The 19,853-nt window shown below is 38.1% G+C and overlaps 1 protein-coding gene across 2 annotated transcripts in view; it reads right to left on the bottom strand.

The window, feature by feature from the left end:
- tafa3a (TAFA chemokine like family member 3a) overlaps window positions 1-19,853 on the bottom strand; it is a 324,761-nt gene that overhangs the window by 138,512 nt on the left and 166,396 nt on the right. For both annotated transcript variants that reach the window (XM_028798088.2, XM_051925649.1), the window contains exon 2: window positions 16,847-16,935. The gene's annotated coding sequence lies outside the window, so the exon portion shown is untranslated. The remainder of the gene's footprint in view (window positions 1-16,846; window positions 16,936-19,853) is intronic.

Raw genomic sequence — 19,853 nt, 5'->3', positions numbered from 1 at the left:
TTCAAGGTGGGTTATAATTTACTCAATGAACTTCTGATTGTTTGAGCAAAGAGAAACAGACCACCATTCTTGTTTCAGACCAGTTATTTTTGGGGGGATATATTGATGATGTGAACATGTCCAGATGTGAAAGTTTCATGAATGTGTAGCCTCATAAGATAAGACACATTTCATAAGTTGTAATAATTCTTTACATTTATAAAGCGCTTTTCTCACTACTCAAAGCTCTTTACACAGTGAATGGAGAACTACTTCAGCCACCACTGATGAGCAGCATCCACCAGCATGATGTGAGGGCAGCCATTTTGCACCAGTACACTCACCCTACATCAGCTTTTAGATATTCTTAGTCAGTTAAAGAAAGGGGATGGTTAGGGAGCCAGAGTGACCAGTCTGGGGTGGGCAACTTAGCCAGGACATCCTACTCTTTATGAAGGATGTCCACGGGTCTAATGACCACAGAGAGTCAGGACCTCAATTTTATGTCTCTTCCATTTTTACAACTCAGGGACCCTGTCACTGCACTGGGGCATTGGGATCCATATTCAGACCTCAGGGTAAGTGCCCCCTACTGGCCTCACTGACAACTGTTCCAGCAGCAACCCAAACTTTTCCTGGTTGGTTTCCCATCCAAGTACTGGTCAGGCCCAAACATGATGCTTAGCTTCAGGTGGAACCCCTTTTGTGAAGCACATGTGGTTATGTTTGCATTGTACCAAAAAAACCTGCGGTGGGCTAGCACTCTTCCCGGGGTTTGTTTCCTGCCTTGCACTCTGTGTTGGCTGGGATTGGCTCCAGCAGACCCTGTGACCCTATAGTTAGGATATAGCGGGTTGGATAATGGATGGGTGGATGGAATTACCAAAAAACGGATTTATTTCTCCTGTGAGTGGTCTCATTTCTGGTCAGCTTCATATTAGCAAGCTGGAAAACACTATTGTATGTACAGAGCAAGCTATTTTGACAGGCCAGAACTTATCTGTTGTTAGTGTAACACAAAATGGACTTCTTTATCACACTGGAAAGAGCCATGAAGAGAGTTTATGGAAACTTTCTGATGTTTGCATATTTAGGTAAGATTCTTTGATTTTGTTATTTTTAAAAAATGTATTTTACTGGACACAGAATTGATCAATTCCCGGTCAGACTGCAAGATTAGGCTTTAACGGCAGGATTTACTGACTACGTTGTATCTCTTTTAGAATAAAGAACTGATTGAGCAAATTGCATGTTGGCTCAAGAAGGTGTGTGGACATAAGTGACTAGGGTGGCTTTCTGGGTCTCCTTTATTAGATTGCACCTGTACAGAACAGGCTTTTGTTTTAGAGTAAATTAGGATTTGAAACAGGAATGATGGCTGCAAGGTGACACATGTTGACATAATTGAGCTTAACTTGATATTACCATACCATTTTCTAAACCTGCTCAATCCTGAGCTGGGCCACGGGGGGTTGGAGCCTATCCCAGCATTCATAGGGTGCAATGCAGGAACAATCCCTGGATAGGATGCCAGTCTATCACAGAGAGAACACACACACACTAGGGCCACTTTAGAATCACCAATCTACCAAACCCACATATCTTTGGATGGTGGGAAGATACCACCTGAAGGAAACCCATCTGGACAAGGGGACAAAATGCAAACTCCACACCCTGGGAGGACCCAGGACATGAACCATGGTCTCCTTTAATGAGAGTCAGGATCGTTACCACTGCACCACTGCTGTCCTAACTTGATATTGTTTTATAGATTCTAAAACTATTGGTCTGAATCACGTGGACTCTAGTAATAATTCTTAAGACAACTGAGTCAGAGTTTATCATTAAGGTTTCATTCTGTGATTTTTTTACTTTGTTATGAAAGAGTAAAGGGCAAATTAATTTTACATATGAACTTAATAACAATCTGGATGAGGACAAGCCATTCAACTCTATGTAACTCTCCTATTCTTTTATAAGTTATTTTAATCGGAATACATCTGTAGTACAACAGCCATCTGGTTTTCTCATCTGAACTCAGTAGGAATTATTTTTCAAATAAACATGTTCTATTGTCTCAGCAGTGAACAGAACCAGGGAGGGAAAAGCCCAGTATGTGTGATTAGGCTAGAATGGTGGGATGTACTTATTAGTTTCAGTGTTTTTCTTAATGCTGGTCTAAATTGTGAATATTTCCTGGTATGAGAATATAAATCACAAGGAGATGTGTCATTGAGTTTGCTTAGATTGGTCTTATTCATTAATTGTGTTGAAAGATAACAAATGAACCTTCCTCTCTCCGGTTGTAACAGCAGCCCGCCTCACTTTCCCTTGAGGACAGTCCTCTTTTCACTTCCCACATCGAGTCAGGTGCCTCTTGTCTGGACTCCCACCTCGTCTAGGAAGCTGCACTGTGGTCTGATTATCGGACTGAATGCATTTTGCCCCTCTGTACTCCTCGCCTCGCCTGCTAAGTTCTGTTAGGCCCTGGAACAGTGGAGGTCTTCCCAGTATTGATTCTGCCGGCCTCCATCGGCTGGTTTTAATTGCGAACTTTATTGAAACCGCACCGACAGCTGCAGACGGCTGAGAATGGAGCCATCGATCCTTGTGTCTCATTTTAATGTGTTGCAAATAAATTATTGACATTCTTTTAACCTGGATTTTTGCTGGGTCATTTCCCATCGCGCAGGTGTTGTCTCAGGAAAGAGAGACAGAAAATAGTCTTACCCTTAAAGTTAAGTCAGGCTGAATAAAAAATAAATAAGAGAGAGTGAGAGAATTGCTCTGTCCCAAGACCTTTTGATAACCAGGAGGAGAGAAGTTTGGAAGAAACTGGGAAAAGAAGGTATTGTCCCATTATCTTAACAACAATAAAGAATACCAGACTAAGTCTGCTTCAAAAGAGATAGCAGCCTAAAGCTCAGCCCATATTGCTATTGTTAGTTTTGGACTTGATGGTTGTAGGACTGAGCAGATGGTGGGGATAGACATGACCTACAGAGAAACACCTTCTGGTTAAGGCTCATCACTGAGCTTCTACAACAAGCCCACCTCTAAAACAAATACCTAAAAAGTCTCAAGAATTGATATTTTAAATGGACTTTGCTTCCCATCACCCATTATAGCAACAGTGGCAGTTGATGTATCATTATGAATTTTATCAGCACTAACAATAAGCACAACACATAAAACCAGGAAAACTTTTTGTTACATTTCTCTCTATAATGGTACACATTGCTGATTGTAAATTCATCATATGAACTGATTTCAAAATCAATAATGATAGGACTGGTAGAAATTGAATTCTAGCAGGTACACTAGCAATAATATTAGTAGCAGCTATGCAATATTTCTGGTAGGCTATTGTTGGTAGATATGGTGCAGTGCCTGAGGCATTCATCTTTAAACTACAAAGTTGAGGTTCAGTTCCTACCATTGCCTCACTGTATAACCCTGAGCAAGCCACTTTAACCAATTCTATGTCCATTGATCAAAAAATTAAAACACAGGTTAATGTATTCTTACAGAATATTGTAAGTTGACTTGGATAAAGGCATTAGCCTAAATACAATACCACTGGAACAATGGTGGATGTGTTAGTATTGTGACATTCTTAACTGTATGTTTTGGCCTTTCCCACTATTATCATTCTTTTTGTCTTTATTCCCTTGTGATTTGCAAGCCCTTTTCTATATTCTATATTTCTATGGATGCATTTGTAGTGTAGAGAATGGTGTATGGTGTGAGAAGAAGAATTGATTGATTGATGTTACTAAATCAGTTAAGTAATTGTTAGTGTTGTATTTGGCAATTGCAGTTATTAATTACAAGAAATTGTAGTAAGACATCCATCCAGGGATGCCAAATTAATGTAGGAAATGTAAAGATTTTAACTTCTGCCCATGCAAGGATTCCTGTTTCACCTTGGAGTTGGAACACTGCAAAATATGAAGAGAGCTAGACAATTTATAAATGAGGTTAATAAATCGGTGGAAGTCTACATTAAATATTTTCACTTTTTCTGCTGTAGTTCAAACATAGTTATTTTCAACAAATAACCCAAACATGCTTGCTGCAATAAACCCAAGCATAATAGGAGTTGGACATATGCAAGTATGTATTGTGTGTATATATATCTTTATTATCTATATCTACTAGGGGGCTTTGCCAACCCCCCTGCCTGCGCTGCACGCCAGCAACTTTGCATCTCTGCCGCTCGTGTATGTGGATTTCACTTTCACCAAACAACAAAACTTTTAATTCTTGCGGATAGGCCTCTTCATTGGGAAGAAACATTACTTTCCCTGATGGCAACACAAATTAGACAATCTACAAGTCTCAGACTTAAAGTTTAAAGCCAAACAATATCTACATACTTCTGTCATATCACTTATATCCATATATTCAAAATCTTTTTGCTTTTACCTTTTCATTAATATCGCATTGAATTTTGATTCCTTGTTTGGAATTACATCGTGACAACGCAACGTATAACTTCCCGTCAGTGAATATAGTTTCTTTCTCTCTACACGAACTGTGTCTGACAATAGCATTCACACAAATGAGAAATGATTGAACCGTGTACGTGGGCAGGACTTTTCCAAATCTCTTTTCATAAAGTCTTCTCTCGTGGGGCTTGAAATTTTCTCTTGTGGGATTTCACTTTCACCAAACAACAAATCTTTTCATTCTCACGGATACGCCTCTTCATTGGAAAGAAACACTACTTTTCTCTGATGGCAACACAAATTAGACAATCTACAAGTCTCCAACTTAAAGTTTAAATCCGAACAATATATTCAATCTCTTTTCGCTGTTCCGTTATTTCACTGAGTAATAATTTCTGTTTGTTTGCGCTAATGCGATCTTTACTATCATTTTTTTGAGACTTTCGAATTTTCGTATTTCCATTATCTCTAACCAGCTCTGCATGTGTATCGTGCCAACGTTTTTGAATTCTTTACAACATTCTACTTTGTCATCTACTCTTTGTCTTTTATTTCTGGCCCCAGGCGTGGTTAAATCTCTTGGCACAAAGTCTCGTCTCGCGGGACGTGAAAGTGTCTCTCTGAGAAAATAAGATTTCTTTATTATAATAGAGAGATATGAAAAGTTATAATGATAAAATGTACATGTACACACACACGCTCAACACACAATTCCACACCAGACCAGGGGGCACGCACATATATATTTATATACATAAAGTATACAGTATCTATTTATAAAAACTAACCTAACATGCATGCCTCTATAAAATAGGAGGAACCCAGAGCAGCCAGAGAAAATCCACATGAACACACAAAGCATCTGGAAACGTCAAACAGATAGTGGCTGATGTAAGAATCAAGTCAATGGAGTTGCGACCCATCAGTGCTCCTCATTGTAACCTCATTTCTTACACCATATTTAAACATACAGTATAATCATTTATAGAATTACTTAACAAATGTCTATTATTGTAACTAACAACAGCAGTATTAGCTTTATGACCAAAATTCATTCTAGTAAATCCAGTGCTTGAAGTGGGCCATTACTCAACAACATCAAACAAATCTGCTTTTACATTATTCTCCTATGAGCACTGGAATGCTTCTTGCTTACCAGTAGTATTTAAAACCAGCCTATACTCACCAGTATACATTACTGGCACTCCAAATTTTCACTCTTCAAATTGCTCACCTCCCATTATATCTGTAGAATGTATGGTAGAATTGTAGTCCTCACTTAACGTCCTTACCCAGGATACACTAAGTTAGGCAGGTTCACTCACATTTCATTATTGTAATTTTCCCACTACGTTTCTATGTTGCTGGAGGCAAGTAGGGTAAAATGTCTGCGAAAGTACTAAACTGGCCATAAATAGGCAACAAGAGAAAAAGGTAGAAGAGGTAGAAGAAAAAGCGCCACTTGAAAATCAAAGTGAGCTGAAAATACATTGCAACCGCAGCATTAGTAGTCTCAACAAGCGAGTGCCTCTCCAATTACTGCTATTAGAAACGAGCCTCTGGATGTACAGTAGTGAAAGATAATAACATCAGAGTTGATGAACAGATAGAGGAACACATGCTATAATTCAGTTCACAGAATGAATGGCTAGTAGTTAAAGACAAAAACAATCAGTCTGATGCCATCATACGCCAATGCTGCAGAAAAGTTTAATGTAAATAACTGGAATTTGTGCACATGCATTAAAGAAAGTTGATTTCGTGGCGCAGGCAGAGATACATGCCAACTTTATGGAGTTCTTTTTTTCCTTATATTTATAAAGTTTAGAAGATTTACAAATTCATTTTCATATTTAGTCCCTTTGGGTCTCTCTTTTATTAATTTCACTGTGTCATTATTATTAGTATTACGGAAAATGCAGAGGAAATTATTTAATCATTTGGCTGATCTCTCTGTGAGGAGGAACAATCCCCCTCCACCCATCCCAAATGGAACATCTTAATTATCACCAGTGCTTTACTAAGTAAATCTATTAATAAAATTAAAAAGAAATGTAGATAAAGCATAGAGAATTGGGATTGAAATATTAAGAAGTTTTAATAGATATTTGGAAGTAATACAGTATATCTAGTACTAACAATGGGAGTAGTAGAAGAGCTATTTGAAGTATTGATAATAATAGAATTACTAAATGGGTGGTCTTTTATTAGGTTTGGCGTTTGTTCATTCATTCATTCAGCTTTGGCACTAATAGTTAAAATCACAGGGGATAAAACTGCAACCTCACAGCTCAAGAGTCCTGGGTTTGAATCTCATGATCTTAGAGGACTTTTTGTTGAGGTGTTACTTCCTCATCCCAAATATATGTGTGTTAGGTGATGCAGTAACTTTAAACTGATTGAGTGTGAGGGTGTGGGCCTGAATACACCCTGCAGTGGTTCTTGTCTTGTCACCCAATGTTGGCTGAATTTAGGGGCACAAACTCTTGTGATCCAGATCTCTATTAAACTGTTTTTGTCAATGAATGGGCTAGCCATTTAAGTACATGGAACAAAATTATGAGTAATTATACTGGGAATATCAGTTCTGTGTAGTAATAAAAATATAAATAAACCACCACGAAAAGTAACATTGCAACAATGCACGCTACGAACCGATCGCTGTAAACAGAAGTGAAAACAAAATCAAGCCTTCTCTGCCTTATGCGTCCAGCCCCCTCTCTCTCACGCGCCTGTGTTTGTGTCTCTCTCTCTCTTGTGCCTGTGTGTGTGTCTCTCTCTCTCTTGCGCCTGTGTGTGTGTCTCACTCTCGCGCGCCTGTGTGTGTGTCTCTCTCTCTCGCGCGCCAGTGTGTGTGTGTCTCTCTCTCTCGCGCGCCAGTGTGTGTGTGTCTCTCTCTCTCGCGCGCCAGTGTGTGTGGCTCTCTCTCGCGTGCCTGTGTGTGTGTGTGGCTCTCTCTCGCGCACGCCTGTGTGTGTGTGTCTCTCTCTCACGCGCGTGTGTGTGTGTGTGTGTGTGTGTGTGTGTGTGTGTGTGTGTGTGTGTGTGTGTGTGTCTCTCTCTCACGCGCCTAAACAGATGAAAGCGACTCAGATGAGGAGTTGGGGGAGGGCACATGAGCAGGAAGTGTGCATGCCTTGGGAAGGAGGGTTAGAGTTGGCGGGCGGGGCTCTGTCTTGCATGCGTCTTGCTTGCCATGTCTTGCATGCGTCTTGCTTGCCATGGACTTAGTGAATTATATATATAGATTAATATTACATTAGCACATACTGATGACGCAGAATAGCAATTCAAATATATTTTTTAATAATAATTAATGAGTGGTAAGAGAAGGGCGGCACGGTGGCGCAGTGGGTAGCGCTGCTGCCTCGCAGTTGGGAGATCTGGGGACCTGGGTTCGCTTCCCGGGTCCTCCCTGCGTGGAGTTTGCATGTTCTCCCCGTGTCTGCGTGGGTTTCCTCCGGGCGCTCCGGTTTCCTCCCACAGTCCAAAGACATGCAGGTTAGGTGGATTGGTGATTCTAAATTGGCCCTAGTGTGTGCTTGGTGTGTGGGTGTGTTTGTGTGTGTCCTGCAGTGGGTTGGCACCCTGCCCAGGATTGGTTCCCTGCCTTGTGCCCTGTGTTGGCTGGGATTGGCTCCAGCAGACCCCCGTGACCCTGTGTTCGGATTCAGCGGGTTGGAAAATGGATGGATGGATGGTAAGAGAAGAATTGTCAAGTTAAAGGTAAAGCTAATTTTACCACAAGTAATAGAAATCTAGTAACAGTAATAGCAGTGCCTCTAAAATGAAAACCTATTAATAAAACTAGTACTAAAAGCCAAATGAGAAGAATTAAAAATAGTAATGTTTTTGGAGTACATTTCGCAAATTTTCTTCTGAGGACAAATAGAGTCCTATCTATCTATCTATCTATCTATCTATCTATCTATCTATCTATCTATCTATCTATCTATCTATCTATCTAGATCCTAGAACAATGTTGATGGCAACAGTACCAAAATAATTTTTAATATAAGTAAAATTAGCAGTAAATTAAGTATGAATAATAGTTGCAGTAGTAGTAGAAATGATTATAGCTTTATAGTGGGAATACAGGAATAATATTATGAATACGACAAGAACAACATTTCTACAGCAGTTAGAAAAGCAAGCGGATTAGTAATAGTTGGTCATGATAGTCCTTGCATTTTGTCATTTATTGATAAAATGAGGACAACACATATAGATTTTCTGACATTGGTGCTCAATAAAGTGGCTGTGACAATAATATTTTTAAAAATATTTCTGTTAAAAATAGCAATGTTGTAAAGAGTACAGATAATTTGAGTACTATTAGATATAATGAAGCACAACTTGATAAAAAAATATGAAGGTTTTTTAAATGTCCATATTTATGAAGTATTGGATGATCTTATTAATTTAGCTTCTGCGTAAGTGATATGGTGCTCTGTTATGGATGCAATATAAAATAAAGATTGATTAATATAAAAGTCAGCCTTTTTAGGTTGTTTTAAGGATTCAAAACCAGAACATCCCCAGCTAAAGGAACTAATTGTCCTAATATAATATAACATTGTCAACCTGACTAATCCATTTCAAGGTCGTGAGAGTGCATAATTTAACTAACATATGTATTGCCACCTCAGAATCCATACATATTAAGGGGGGCTCCTTGCTTATAAAACATCTATATCATATTGTGAATAATATTATTATAAAGTAATCAAATATTGAATCTTAAATAATAAATGTTATTAAATAACTGATTCATTTGTTATGAATATCTATGTAGACACCCTTCAACCAAACTGTTAGCCAAATATATTGGACATTTAAAATAATCTTGAATTAATTGAAATTAAAGATAATGCAAGAAGTCTCATGTCTTTCTATAATTCTACAAATCAGACATATCTTAGTTGCTCACTTATAGCAGTCATGTTAATCAGTCTCGAAAATGTGTCCTAACAGTCCTCAGACAAAAAGGAAGTATTTTAAAATGAGGATCTAGAGTTGATGATTGTTGACAGCGGCATTGAATGAATGGAACATAAAAGAAAAAGAACCAACGTGACTGACAACTCCGGTATTATGGAGTTAGTTCAAGTTGGCTGCTTTGTGCACATGCTCACTTTTGTATCATAGACTGCTCTGAAAATTCCAACAAGTGCCTGCTTGTTTTTAAAGGTGAGGCACATTATAGGATCTCTTATCTTTACAGATAAAACCTGCTATAGATGCTGTTATTTCGTGGACATGAGGCTACTTAAATGGAAGCTAGGAGCTAAACTACATTTCTGGGTGATGTCAGGATAAACACTTTCTCAAATTTGTTGTGTTACAACAATAATTAACTTCTGAGATGCACAGCTTATATATGGCTTTGCTTTTATCCAGTTTTCTTTACTAATGAACCGTTTGAATCCGTAGTAATTCCACACATCTGATTTATATGTCAAAGACACTGATTTCATTTGAGGAGGATACATATTTTATGTGAAGTAGTAAAGTGCTTTTTCAGTAGAAAACCTTAACGGCCACATTAGCGCCATCTACTGCATTGGATGCCAAAAACAAAGCAAAAATCTGCATAAAGTAATTGAGAAGGATAGAGATTCATGAGATCAGTTTTGAGACTTTAAGAATCGATATCGAATCGTTTAAACAAAAAATAACGATTAATTGGAAAATTTATATTTTTACGCAGGGCTGTAAACAACAATAAGATGAATTGTACAGTAAGCTGAATTACTTACAGAGTGTTACTAATAGAAATGGATTCCTAAGTAGTAGTAGTAGGGGGAGGAGGAGGAGAATTAGTAAAATATGAGATAGCACAATCAGCAGTATGAATTTTGTGTGTTTTCTACATTTTCCTAGCAGTTCTTGTCAATGGAAAGTAATTTCATTTTTAATTTTCTAGTCAATGTAACATATAAGGCAGTCCAAACAGTACATTTCCCATATTAGTTGCAGCAGTATTACGTAATAATAATAGCACTGCAAGAATTCAAAATATTAGTATGGGTACTAAACAAAATAATAATTTTCATATTACTGTTGTAAGTACTAGAATCACTCACTTTTCAGGCTAGTTCAGGGACTGGGGCCCTTGATAAAGTCGAGGGTCGGATGAATTCAACCCAATATCAACAAATTCTTCAGGATAATGTTCAAGCATCAGTCACAAAGTTGAAGTTATGCAGGGGTTGGATATTCCAACAAGACAATGACCCAAAACACTTTTCGAAATCTACAAAGGCATTCATGCAGAGGGAGAAGTACAATGTTCTGGAATGGCCGTCACAGTCCCCTGACTTGAATATCTTTGAAAATCTATGGGATGATTTGAAGCAGGCTGTCCATGCTCAGCAGCCATCAAATTTAACTGAACTGGATAGATTTTATATGGAAGAATGGTCAAAAATACCTCCATCCAGAATCCAGACACTCATCAAAGGCTATAGGAGGCATCTAGAGGCTGTTATATTTGCAAAAGGAGGCTCAACTAAGTATTGATGTAATATCTCTGTTGGGGTGCCCAAATTTATACACCTGTCTAATTTTGTTATGATGCATATTGCATATTTTCTGTTACTCTAATAAACTTAATGTCACTACTAAAATACTACTGTTTCCATAAGGCATGTCATATATTAAAAGGAAGTTGCTACTTTGAAAGCTCAGCCAATGATAAACAAAAATCCAAAGAATTAAGAGGGGTTCCCAAACTTTTTCATATGACTGTATATTATTTCAGGGGTGCAAGAAGCACCATTCTAGCACTGAAGACACTTCAGAGGCTTTACTTATGCAGTTCACACACTGTCTTTCCTTAACGTGCCATACAAATAATCTTTCTAATAAGTGGTTAAAACAAATCACCTGATAAGATATTTCTTTACTACATAGTCAGTATGTCACTGCCAAACTCTGTGCCTTTTAATTAATGGCTGTCCATTTTGTTCTTCATTAATCAGAGGTTCTCAGTCTGTCTCATCGATCCTAAGCTTTTAATTAGTGGTACACCGTACCAAAATGGATCTACATGAATCGGCGTAAAAGTGCAGCATTTAAATAGCTGATCATTTTTTTCAAAATAGCATATCTTTTAAAGACCAAATAAATAGAGCATAACATACTCAACCTGCTTAATTCAGTTCAAGATGACAGGTTGGGGAAGGGTGGCAAAGCAGGAACCAACCCTGAGGTGGTCAAAAATCCATCTCAATAGATAGTTTGTTAATACTTTTATTTCAAATTGAAGTTTATCTCCATGTACATGTAGTATAATAAGATTTTTATTTGCATGTCAATCACCACGTAAAGACAGACGTAATAACCAAAAAACAGATAATGAAAATAGCACCACATTTCAGGAGGTGGATAAAACAAATACACTCACATCAGTTCTGCTCATTTAGTTGTCAATATGAGTGGCCTTATAACCTGTGGATAAAGACTGTCCTAGAATCTTAAGCTTTGGGTGGTAGTGGTCTTGAATGGAGAAAGGTGGAGGTGACTGTTCAGGAAAGCTGAGGTCTTTAATAATACAGTTAGACTTTCAAAGGTTGTGTTTGTTCTATATGTCTATTTCAACTTTGTGCAAAAGAATTGTGTGCATCTTAACATCAGCAAAACCAAGGAACTGGTTATTGACTTTCAGCCCACCAAAGAGCCTGTATGTCTGGTGACTTTTCAAGGAATTGGATGTAGAGGTGGTCCACTCCTACAAGTATTGGGGGTCCAAATTAATGACAGGTTTGACTGGTCTCAGACCACATAGGATCTATGCAATAAAGGGCAGATCAGACTCTTTATCCTTAGAAGACTGTGTTTCTTTAATGTGGCAAGTGACATCCTTCACATCTTCATTAACTCTGTGATTGCCAGTGGGATTTTCTGGGCTGGTAACATCACTTGAAGAGATGCCCACCAAATCAACAACCTAATTAAAAAGGCAGACTCACAGAATCTGGACCCCCTGGAGGTCGCAGTGAAGGAGAGAATGAAAACAAAACTGAGTGCCCTTATGAACAACACTGCACATCCTTTCTCTGACACAACATTGAGGACTTTTAGCCAACTAATTATTCAGCTGAAGTGTGTCAAGAAACGCTACGGGGGCTCCTTTATACTAACAGCAATACACTTGCATAATGCCTCGCTGGGCCTGGGGCTAACAAGTCGGAACTTTTCTTTCTTTGGAATTTTCTCATTTGTTTAGACCAAAGTGTGTATTTATTTAGCTACCTTTAAATTTCGCCCTGGGGACAAATAAAGTTCTATTTATCTATCTACTTATGTCTTGAATAAACGGCACAAAAAGTGCCACTAATATCTTCTGCCATTTTCATCACCCTCTGTGGTACTTTGTGGTCCGAGGTTAAACGTGTGTCATACACCAGGGTGTAATGCAGCATAGTGAGGATTTGACTTCACTGCTCTAAATTTCCACTTTTCTGAAGTTTATACACGTGGAAAAGTTGACAACTTCCGATCAGTGATAGGAGCTATCAAGGAGGTACTCAGTGATTTGGAAATGGTAGACAAAGAAGTTCTGCTTGGATTAAAATGACTGAAATCAAACAAATTGCTTGGACCAAATAATATTTATCCTAGAGCGCTCAAAGAGGTTAGTGACTATGGCTTGAAATCCTTGACACATATTTTTCAAAAATCACTTTAGACGTGGGAAATGAAAGCTAACAAATATTGTCCCATTAAATGAAACAAGTGATCAGGCTGATCCAAGTAACTATAGCCCAGTAAGCTTTACAAGCATCAGGGGTAAATTATTGGAAGCATTTATTAAGGAAAAAGATCGAGCAGCACATGTCTAGGATTAGTGAGCACTCAGCATGGATTTACACAGAGAAAACTGTGTTTCAGTAATAAGCTTAAGTGCAGTACAAAGTTTATGATCAGAGGGGTGCATATCACATTATTTATCTTGATTTTCTGAAGACTTTTGATAAGGTCCCACATGAGCGACTAGGACTCAAACTAAAAGAAGTCGGAATTCAAGGCATGATGTGTAGGTGGTTGCAAAATTGGCTTAAACACTGGAAACAAAGAATTAGGGTGAGAGAAACTTTTTCCGAACTATATGATGTTAAAAGTGGTGTCTCAGGGATTAGTGCTGGGACTGATGCTATTTCTAACACTGTGTATGAAAATGATCTTGTTACGAATACAAATAACAAGCTGGTGAAGTTTATAGAAGATACTAAACAAGGCAGAATGGTGGATAGTACAGAATCAGCCTAATCATTACACATGGACTTAGACAGAATTCAAATTGAGTACATTTATGGCAAATTAAATTTTATATAAGTAAATGTAAGGTTGAATGTGAATACAAAATGGGAGGTATGAATTTTTAAAGCACAACTTAGATTAAGTAGCTTGGAATTGTAGTGGACTCATAACTGTATACATCCAGACAGTATACAAAAATGATCAAGAAGGCTAATAGGATGTTAGGTTACATATCACGATATGTGGAGTACAAGTCAAAGAAGGTTATGGTTAGGTTTTATGATGCATTAGTGAGGTGTCATCTGGAGTAGTACATGTAGTTTTTGTCTCTGTATTACAAAAAAGACCTAACATTACTGGAGATAGTCCAGAGAAGAGTGACCAGCCTAATTCCCAGAATGTTAAGTATCGGCAGTGTAGAAAGGTTGAAAGAGTTGAACCTTCCTGCTTTAAGCAAATAGAAGTTAAGTGGTGGCACAATTGAGGTGTCTGAAATTATCAAGGGAATTAGTACAGTGGATCTGTGCTCTCTCTTTCTTTTTCCCTCTCACTCTCTTGTGCTCTCTCTGTCTCCTGGTTTAAAAGTCATTTTATGGGTTCACCAAGGATAGTGTGTTACTCCCCCAAATTTTGTGGTTTTTGAGGTTTTTACGAAAGATGCTAACCTCCTTGAGTCATATTTCACTACACACAATAAGGATGTGGACCTTATTCTAATCTCAGGTCACATTGTCAGATAGATCCCAACTGCTACTTTAAAATATAATTCTTAAATATGTTGTTATATTGAAGAAATTAGGTGAATCGTATTTGTGAACTGTATTGAATGGCCTATTGTTGTCCAAATTGTTCTCATGTTAAAATGTTCACTCTGCACTTATTGATGCTGATCAGCATACACGGAAACCTCCAGGCTTTCCTTAGACTTCTGAAGATTGCTAACCAGGAGATAAATGTTAATCTACATTTAGAAATTACCACCATGCAATTAAGAGAGAAATTACAAAAAATGAACCCATGTGAAGACAGAATTAAGTGGCACTGTTTTCCTATTAAAAAAAGGAGAGGAGTAGTAGAGGGAAATGGAGGCAGCAGTTCTCATTTTAATAAAGAAAAACACAGATTTATTAAGAAAGACAAAAAAGAATTCTTCTAATTAATTTTCTTGGTGTTTTGTTGCAATGAGCACTGTAAAAAAATAAAAGGCCTGACACTTGGATGCACTAGGGTTTAATTCAAGGCTAGGTCAGGGTCTGTGTGGTGTTTGTACATTCCCACTATGTCTTTATGGCTCCTTCTTTTATATTACAGATACTCATATTATCTGTCCTGCTGTAACTGTAAATTGGATAAGTAGATCCAATAGTGGATGGGTGAATTAGTGGGCATTTTAAGGGATAGTTGTATAATCCAGTTTTCTTTTCTTCCTTGTACCCAGGGTTGTTGCTCCACTTTAGAAAGAATTAACAGGATAGGTAACAAAACACAACTCTGGACATTCAGATGACACCCACTGAGCAAACTTTGGGCTTAGTCTGACGAGACAAGATTCACTTGGCTTAACATCTCATAACAGCAGACTTTTAATTATCACATCACAAGCATAAGCATGTAAACTCTAGAGTGGTAAGAGATGTGATGAAGGTATGATAAAATCTAAAAATGTCCCCCATACAACCTCAGAGATTGCGGAGAGCTCCTCTCATTTCCCATTGGCACTAATATGTGAGTGCTCTGCATATTATAGTGTATCTGTGGACTAAGAGAGATGCTCTTTTTGCAATAACGTTAAAGTAATTCTCCTTGTATCGATGTAGTTTTCCTTCTAGTTTTCCAGTTTTCCACCCACATTCCAAAGACATGCTGGTTAGGCTGACTGGCATCTCTGACACTGTTTAAGTGGTTGTGCCCTGTGGTGGGCTGGCATCCTGCTTGTACTTTGCAACAGATATTACTGGGATAAAACAGTTAGGCAGGTTCAAATAAAAATGGATAAATGAATTGCAACTAGATAACTCATTTTAAATCAAATAATAAATGTAACAAGTTAAGTATTTCATTCACAAATTTAAATTAATTAACACTATGAGCCCTATTTTAGTAGAAAACTTGTGCAGACCATTGGAGAACTTCCATGCTGTTTCCAGTCTGTGTTATATTAACCTTAAATTCCAGTCATTTTTAACTCCCTAGTCCAGCTGTGTAACATTAAGCCTCCGTTCCAGTGGACAGTGCCCATTTTGTGCCCTATTAACTCTCCTGTGCAGACAAGAGTGTCCAGTCTATGTCATTTTAACTTTCCAGTTCAGTCAATACTGTTCACTCAGTGTCATATTATCTCTGCAGTCCAGTCAAGAGTGGCCACTCTGTGTCACTTCAACCCTCCATTTTAGGAGTTGTTGTCCACCCCATGAAATATTAAGCCTCCATTCCACTGGACAGTGTCCAGTCTGTGTCCTGTTAGCTCCCCAGTGTAAACAAGAGTATCCAGTCTATGTTATTTTAACTTTCCATTCCAGTCAATACTATTCACTCAGTGTGATATCGTCTCTGCAGTTTAGTCAGGAATGTCCACTCTGTGTCACTTTAACCCTCCATTCCAGGGGATGGTCTCCACTCCACGTCATATTAACACTAAATTCCAAGGGAGACTGTCCACTCTGTGTTACATTAACTCTCCAATTCAGTGGAGAGTGCCAGCTCTCTTCATATTAGCTCCACATCTCAGTACTCTGTATTTATTTATCTGCACACTTGAGTGGATGCATTAAATTTACTGTAGGTTTTCTGCTGGCTACTGTTAACTTGGTCATTTAAGGTCAATTGTCCATTTAAAAGTGTACTCTTTAAGTACCCTCATAATCCAAAAGGGAAAGTTCAGTCTGTATACTATTAGCTCCAGTAGTGAGGGGTCACGTATTTTATTTTCACCATTTGCTAACAGCTAAACTGCCGCCATTCCTAACAAAGCATAAAGAAATAACAAAGGCAGCCATCTGTGAATTATTCACGACGCCCCTATGCCCACCTCCCGCCCACATTTTTTTTTTTTGTTCTCTCTGCTTGTTTGAATAGACAGGCTGCTTGTAGTCATGCATTATTGACAGTGCGGTTTTGCAAAGTGCAGGTAGTGAGAACACATTAGGCCGTACCTCTTATCTGGAGCTGTTCGGTTACTCTGAGAGCATTAGGCAGTCCCAAGTGAAGCCGTCCCGGGAGATGGGAAGCTGCAGCGGTGAGTCTGTAAAGAAAGGGCAACAGTTAGTTGTTTTGTGATACTTTCTGGGGACAAGCTTACAAGGGAGGGGGAATTATCTGTGAATTTCCATGAAAAAAAAATTGAAACCTCTGAGAAGTGCTTTTCTCCTTGTGAATGACCTCCAGGCGCCATCGACTCACACTTTGATAGCTGTGAAATGACACCGGCAGCGAAAAGAAACCACAGAAGCCATGAATAGCTCACTTACTCAGGCGCAGGCACCCTGTGCTCTTTCCCTAAAGCTGCCCTCTAATTAGAACACAGCACAAAAGTGACCACCACCTTAGGGCCATCCCAGGGAGAAGGAATACCCATTGACCCATAACAACAATGTAGTCATATGCTGGGGTCAAATGTTTTGGGATGGAATGCAAGAAAGGAAAAATGAACAGAATCTCAACTTCCGATGGGTGTATTGACCCACCAGGTACCCTGAAAAAGTCCATTAACTTGAACAATATTTCACATATAATCAATTTGAATTTGGCACTTTCCGGTGTATAACAAAGGCCTCAAAGACAGATAATAGAATAAGTTTAAAAATATTTGATATCTTCTGTCCTATGTGAATCCTCAGCATTCCTCCTACGCCTTTCCTTGGAATCCTCATGTGTCTCTCTTAGCGGCATTTTCCCTCTCAGTCATGTTACTGTAAAGCCTGGTTTTCAGATTCTGTCATTTCAGAGTGCTTGGCTTGCCTCCTGACCATTTTTTGACTACCACCAGTGGTAAATGGACTCCCATTACTCACTATGAAAATATAATTTGTATTCTTGTGAATGCTTCCTCCCTTTGAAAGCAATTCACGCTGCTTCTGATTAGTATTTAGAGGTCCAACATTGCTTGGTACGGTCACTTTGTTGTCATTGAAATGCTCCATTTTACGTTCTTTTATGTAGAAATAAAAAAATGGCACAATCAGGAATTAAGCTTCATGCTCCTAACATATTGTGTCATCATCCCTACCACTGAGCAACCACAGCCAAACTGACCAATCAGACCAAAGCCAAAACTGACCAATCAGACTGAACAAGCACACACACACAAACACTAATGGACAGTAGCGTTATATTATCTAGTCAAGTAAGGGAACAAAAATATAAACATAAATATTAACAAATTAATAAAATATAAATATAAAAGATGCAAACTATATCTTTTTTATCTAAACTTTCTCAAAGTCAGTGCATACTCCCAAACTCCTCCTCCTCCTCCTCATTTCTCACCACATACTGTATTTTGTTCCTTAGTTCTCAATTCTATGTTGTATCTGATGGAGGCTCAAGAGGTGAAATTCTACTTGTTTGACTTTTTATAAGTTGAATTTACCTTTTATTAAGAACTTGTGTTTGCCTTCAAACTTTCAAGACGTATTAAGCTTGGCTCCATTCATAAAACTCACTGAAACTAATGATAACATTGCAGTATTGGTAAAATCTGTAGCCTATAGCTTATGGAGGGTGTCATATAAACAGAGCTTTATACGATAAGGAAAGTTTAATGAAAATATAAGAATGTTTTGGATTAATTATAAATAAAGGTATTATATTAAAATGCAGGCTAGAATTGAATTCATGAACATAGCCGTGGGCTTGGGCCTAGACCAGCAGCATCAGACACAAGGTTGGAACCAACTGAGAAGGGGATGCCAGCCCATTGAATGCCTACTTACACACACACCTACATGGGGTCAAGTCTAAGGTGTCAATCAACCAGTCCTTCTGATGGTGGAGGAAAATCTGCCACACATGGGAAGAACATTCAGAATCCACACACATCACTACTAGGATGCTGGATACGCATCAAAGAAACACTAACAATCGCACCCTCCTTATTTCATACAAATCAGTAAAAATATAATAACACTAGCTAACATAAGTATGAGTCTAACTTCATTCATCCATTTTCTAACCTTCTTATTCAGTTCATGGTGATGTGGAGTCAGTGTCTACCCTCAGTTTCAATGCAGTTTGCTTTATTTCTGTGTAGCTCTCTTCAATGAGTGCAAGCTTCTTAGGGAACTGTGACAAGAATGGATGCAAACTTTATGAATTACTACATACACATATTGAGTACACATAAAAAAAAAAACAGATTGTTTAAGTACAGAGGAAACAAAGCAGTTTGAAACTAATTCAGTCATTGTTGAACTACAGTGGTTTCAGAAAGTACTCAGAACCCTTTACTTTCTACACACTTTACTCTGTTGTAGATTTAATTTTAAATGGATAAATTTGCACACTCAATAACCCATGATGACAAAGTGAAAACATGTTTTCAGAATAGTTTGCATATTTACTCAAAATTAAAAACTGAAAGCTCTCATTTAAGTAGCTGATCCTGGCAGCATTTGATGAAAGGTGGAAACCAACCCTGGTCATGGAGCCAGCTGCTCATATGTGGCCAATTCAGGGTGACCAATGACGCTTTTAAATAAAGATTAAAATAGATCCATGGAAAAATAAACATGAATGACACTATCTTAATTCAAGATATTGAAAAAAAGCTAAAATGAAAGTCTCCAGATAACAGCTGCTGCAGGAAATTCACGGGCATCACTATTATAAATAGCACAATATTAATAAACCTCAAATACCAAACATGCCATTAAAATAAAGCTTGGCTCCATTCAGGAAATTAAGTGATCATAAATACAATATCTCAACAATGCTCCATAAATGTGAAAGAGGTTGCACTGGTAAAGCTTGGCTCCAGTAGTATAACTAGAGGAACTGAAAACATAAATATAAATAACAAAGCTAATGAGATTATTTCTCTAGATGTAAAGATGAAAGATGCCACATATATGAAAAATGGCCCAATTCATAAAACTAACTGAAAGCGTAAATACTGTAGAAGTGACAGAATATTTATACTTGCTACTCTGAATATAAATAAGA

The sequence above is a fragment of the Erpetoichthys calabaricus genome, chromosome 3 (genome assembly GCF_900747795.2).
Source record: "Erpetoichthys calabaricus chromosome 3, fErpCal1.3, whole genome shotgun sequence".
NCBI lineage: Eukaryota > Metazoa > Chordata > Cladistia > Polypteriformes > Polypteridae > Erpetoichthys > Erpetoichthys calabaricus.
Note: the sequence above shows the minus strand (reverse complement) of the source record. Positions and strands in the feature narration are given on the sequence as shown.